The following is a 6,259-nucleotide window of genomic DNA, read 5'->3' on the forward strand; positions in this document are numbered from 1 at the left end:
AGTTACGTATACCTTTAACGTGATATTTTATATCTCGACACAAAATATTATTCTCATTCCCAAATGCAAAAAGCATAACAAATGTATGAAAGGTTTCAAGCATCAAATCCAGCTTCCCATATCAAAGGTGTGTGAAACACAAACAGACCCCACAGAGCCCCAGGACAGCAACACAATTAGACCCAACCAAATCATGAGAAAACAAAAAGATAATTACTTTACACATTGGAAAGAATTAACAAAAAAACAGAGCAAGCTAGAATGCTATTTGGCCCTAAACAGAGAGTACACAGTGGCAGAATACCTGACCACTGTGACTGACCCAAACTTAAGGAAAGCTTTGACTATGTACAGACTCAGTGAGCATAGCATTGGTATTGAGAAAGGAAGCCGTAGGCAGACCTGGCTCTCAATAGAAGACACTGCCCACAAAATGAGGTGGAAACTGAGCTGCACTTCCTAACCTCCTGCCAAATGTATGACCATATTAGAGACACATATTTCCCTCAGATTACACAGATCCACAAAGAATTCGAAAACAAACCTGATTTTGATAAACTCACATATCTACTGTGTGAAATACCACAGTGTGCCAACACAGCAGCAAGATTTGTGACCCGTTGCCACAATAAAAGGGCAACCAGTGAAGAACAAACACCATTGTAAATACAACCCATATTTATGTTTATTTATTTTCCCTTTTGTACGTTAACCATTTGCACATCGTTACAACACTGTATAGGTACATAATATGACATGTGTAATGTCTTTATTCTTTTGGAACTTCTTTGAGTGTAATGTTTACTGTTCATTTTTATTGTTTATTTCACTTTTTTATATTATCTACTTCACTTGCTTTGGCAATGTAAACATGTGTTTCCCATGCCAATAAAGCCCCTTTATTGAGAGAGAGAGAGAGAGAGAGAGAGAGAGAGAGAGAGAGAGAGAGAGAGAGAATAAAGTCAGGAGAGGAAAAGAAGAGCGGAGTAAGGTCGGGTAGGTTAGGGTAGGGTAGGGTAGGTTAGGGTAGGTTAGGGTAGGGTAGGGTAGGTTAGGGTAGGTTAGGGTAGGTTAGGGTAGGGTAGGGTAGGGTAGGGTAGGGTAGGGTAGGTTAGGGTAGGGTAGGGTAGGGTCCTAGCAACAAGTTTGAGGGAAAACTCCTGACAGACCTCAGAGATTAGACTAGGTTACAAAACTAATTTCAACTACCACCTACGTGTGACCGGCCTCTAGTTCAGCCCTCACGGTCTCTTTACGACTAAACACTTCTGTCTTCCAATCTAATCAAATCAAATTGTATTAGTCACATACGCCGAATACTTACAGTGAAATGGTAACGTACGAGCCCCTAACCAACAATGCAGTTAAAAAAATATGGATAAGAATAAGAAATAAAGGTAACAAGAAATTAAGAGCAGCAGTAAAATAACAATAGCGAGAATATATACAGAGAATATATACCACGCTCTCTTTCTATCTCTCTCTCTTTACACACACACACACACACACACACACACACACACACACACACACACACACACACACACACACACACACACACACACCGGTGAAAGACTGTTTTCCTGGTTTCTCAGCCTGGTGTAATGAGAATTGAGGGAGAGCGTTTAAGTCAAGCAGGGTGTGGGAATCAATTACCCCACTCACCAGACATGCAGGACCAGTGGGTATTGACTACCAGGATTAGTGTCCATTCTTGTCATGAAGCTGACAAACCCTCCAGCTTATCTCCTTTAAACCAGGTGTTATTAAGAAGCAGGCCAGGAATCTCTCTCTTACTCAAGCCTAGATTAACTGACAACAGTGTCAGAACTGAACTGACTGACAAGTGTAACTGTAACCCTGTAAAAAGCCTTTCTCTGAAATGGGATACAAGTGGACACCTGTATTGAGATTCTTTCAATATTCAGGAATAATGTTGTTATTCATTGTAAAAAGCCCACAGTACTTTACCATGTATCAAATCAAATCAAATTTCATTTATCACATGTGCCGAATTCAATGCTTACTTACAAGCCCTTAACCAACAACGCAATTAAAAATATATAGTAAAGACGGGTGGCCATTTGATTAATTGTTCAGCAGTCTTATGGCTTGTGGGTAGAAGCTGTTAAGGAGTCTTTTAGACAAAGACTTAGCGCTTCGGTACCGCATGCCATGCGGTAGCAGAGAGAAAAGTCTATGACTTTGGTGACTGGAGTCTTTGACAACTTTTGGTGCCTTCCTCTGACACCACCTTGTAAATAGGTCCTGGATGGCAGGAAGCGTGGCCCCAGTGATGTACTGGGCAGGTTAAATGGTTATGGGAAGGGTTAGCTAACATGCTAAGTAGTTACACAGTAGCTAAAAAGTAGTAAGTAGTTGCAAAGTTGCTAATTAGCTAAAGTTTTGCATGATGACATTCGAACACACAACCTTTGAGTTCCTAGACATTCTAGTTTTACGCCCACCCATCCACCCCGACCATACACCCTATTTTTGCTTTTGCCTTAGATAACCTTCTGTCTTATGTAACCATACCTAACGTAACATATCATTCTCATTTCAGTGTTCCGGATTTACGTTTACTATGTTAGTCTATGAGACCAGGCTGCTCTGAGAGCGAAAACCTGTTTAAAAAAAACAAAAAAACAGAAACCTGTAAATTTCTAACTCAGATGACATCCTAATTTATCTGTTTCAGTAGTAGGCCTACTATTAGCCTACTTGTACAGTACAGCTTGGGTTGGCCTGACTGTGAAAGACCAATATGGGATTCATCATTTAAGGTATGTCACTGTTTCTCATTGAATTTTTCACACAGGGCCCTGTTAATCCTTGGACAGGCGGGGCCGTTTGGGATTTATTTTGCTAAATTAGAGTATAACCACTTCTCCAGGCACTACTACACCACTGCCTTGAGCCTCACAGTAATCTATGCCATTACTCAGGTGAACACAACACAAATGATCTCTATGACATTGGCAACCCTTCAGTAACAGTAACTAACTACACAATGATTTATGAAGCACAACGACATACAGTAGGCCTCTATATCACATGGGTGAGGTGGAACGTTCTTCAGCATGATGCTGATCTTTGGTAATTCCTTTCATCAGTCATTCTTATCCACTATTTGTGAGCTTGCAGAACTGGCCATTCGGTAAACAGAAACTTGGCAGAAGCGTGGCTGTTCCTGGCACTTGTGTTGATGTTGCTATGATCTTTGTGATGAATGGGGATATATTGTTTAATTTTGGGGATGAATAGACTTCATCCCTGGATCTGGCATTAGTTCTCCCCAGGTGTAGGGTATGTTAAGAAAGCTGGATCCTTCCCAAGTCCAGATCCATATCTATTTTTTACTCCTTGATCCATAAATGAACTAAATGAACACAGAAATGATCTTAATGTGTCTGAAAATCATGAAATGTATTGATTATATGTTTAATTTATGGCCAGTCTCTATTATGGAACCGAATACTGTAGATCAGAATAGGAGGATCAGAACAAGCATAGACAATCTTTTCCTAACCATACTTGCCAAAATCCTATTGATTTATGGCTTTGAGTATAAATTTGTGCTTACTAATTAAAAGGTTCCATCTTCAGCTCTTGCGAAATATTAGCCTCAAGAAATATGCTTTGCACATGCAGTTGTTAACTATAAATTAACCTATGTTCTTACTTAGTTCAAATAAACACAGAAAATGATATACCACAAAGGATAGGCACATACACTGATCTTTAACTTAGTTTAACCAAAAATAGTTTAACCAAAAATAATTAATAATAGTTAGACTGTCTGGGATATATGATGTTTTCACTGTACATACCCAGGCCAGCTGCAGGCTTCTTCTGCAGCTAATCGAAATAGTGTTTGTCTCCGTGTAGACAATATACAAAACATACACAATTATTTTTGTCCATATGTCTTCTTGACAGATTTTCTCAGCGCCAGAACGTTTTTGTATGAGCATAGAGCCAATTTAGTCACTGCAAACACAGGATACTGTATTGTAGAAATACAAGAGATTATTTAGTGAAAAATAAGTACTGCACAAACTTTTTTGTTTTAATGCACTATTTTTAGTAGTGTAGGTTACATGCAACTACTGCACAACCCCTACTAACCCCTAAAGGCTAACATTCCAGAAATGAATTGTCATGTCATTGACCAATTGGCAGTAAACAAAGGGGACATACTGTAGCAGGCTGACACCTCTGCTAAGCTGACCTCAGTTAGCATGGTGCACAGCTACTGCTGGATACTTACCAACAAAGAAAGGTAGCTCATAAATGTCAATCAGGTGTTGTTGACTTCACTAGCCTAAAACACCAGTCAAAAGTTTAGACACTAATCATTCAATGTTTTTTCTTTATTTTTACTATTTTCTACATTGTAGAATAATAGTGAAGACATCAAAACTATGAAATAACACATATGGAATCATGTAGTAACCATAAAAGTGTTAAACAAATCAACATTTATTTTAGATTTTAGATTCTTCAAAGTAGCCACGCTTTGCCTTGATGACAGCTTTGCACACTCTTGGCATTCTCTCAACTGGCTTCACCTGGGGTTCGATTCCCATGGGGGACCAGTACGGAGAAAAAATGTATGAAATGTATGCATTCACTACTGTAAGTTGCTCTGGATAAGAGCGTCTGCTAAATGATGTAAATGTAAAATGTGTTATTTCATAGTTTTGATGTCTTCACTATTATTCTACAATTATATATATACACTGCTCAAAAAAATAAAGGGAACACTAAAATAACACATCCTAGATCTGAATGAATGAAATAATCTCATTAAATACTTTTTTCTTTACATAGTTGAATGTGCTGACAACAAAATCACACAAAAATAATCAATGGAAATCCAATTTATCAAGCCATGGAGGTCTGGATTTGGAGTCACACTCAAAATTAAAGTGGAAAACCACACTACAGGCTGATCCAACTTTGATGTAATGTCATTAAAACAAGTCAAAATGAGGCTCAGTAGTGTGTGTGGCCTCCACGTGCCTGTATGACCTCCCTACAATGCCTGGGCATGCTCCTGATGAGGTGGCGGATGGTCTCCTGAGGGATCTCCTCCCAGACCTGGACTAAAGCTTCCGCCAACTCCTGGACAGTCTGTGGTGCAATGTGGCGTTGGTGGATGGAGCGAGACATGATGTACCAGATGTGCTCAATTGGATTCAGGTCTGGGGAACGGGCGGGCCAGTCCATAGCATCAATGCCTTCCTCTTGCAGGAACTGCCGACACACTCCAGCCACATGAGGTCGAGCATTGTCTTGCATTAGGAGGAACCCAGGGCCAACCGCACCAGCATATGGTCTCACAAGGGGTCTGAGGTTCTCATCTCGGTACCTAATGGCAGTCAGGCTACCTCTGGCGAGCACATGGAGGGCTGTGCGGCCCCCCAAAGAAATGCCACCCCACACCATGACTGACCCACTGCCAAACCGGTCATGCTGGAGGATGTTGCAGGCAGCAAAACGTTCTCCACGGCGTCTCCAGACTCTGTCACGTCTGTCACATGTGCTCAGTGTGAACCTGCTTTCATCTGTGAAGAGCACAGGGTGCCAGTGACTAATTTGCCAATCTTGGTGTTCTCTGGCAAATGCCAAACGTCCTGCACGGTGTTGGGCTGTAAGCACAACCCCCACCTGTGGACGTCGGGCCCTCATACCACCCTCATGGAGTCTGTTTCTGACCGTTTGAGCAGACACATGCACATTTGTGGCCTGCTGGAGGTCATTTTGCAGGGCTCTGGCAGTGCTCCTCCTGCTCCTCCTTGCACAAAGGCGGAGGTAGCGGTCCTGCTGCTGGGTTGATGCCCTCCTATGGCCTCCTCCACGTCTCCTGATGTACTGGCCTGTCTCCTGGTAGCGCCTCCATGCTCTGGACACTACGCTGACAGACACAGCAAACCTTCTTGCCACAGCTCGCATTGATGTGCCATCCTGGATGAGCTGCACTACCTGAGCCACTTGTGTGGGTTGTAGACTCCGTCTCATGCTACCACTAGAGTGAAAGCACCGCCAGCATTCAAAAGTGACCAAAACATCAGCCAGGAAGCATAGGAACTGAGAAGTGGTCTGTGCTTACCACCTGCAGAACCACTCCTTTATTGGGGGTGTCTTGCTAATTGCCTATAATTTCCACCTGTTGTCTATTCCATTTGCACAACAGCATGTCAAATGTATTGTCAATCAGTGTTGCTTCCTAAGTGGACAGTTTGATTTCACA

The sequence above is a fragment of the Salmo trutta genome, chromosome 21 (assembly GCF_901001165.1).
Source record: "Salmo trutta chromosome 21, fSalTru1.1, whole genome shotgun sequence".
Taxonomy (NCBI): Eukaryota; Metazoa; Chordata; class Actinopteri; order Salmoniformes; family Salmonidae; genus Salmo; species Salmo trutta.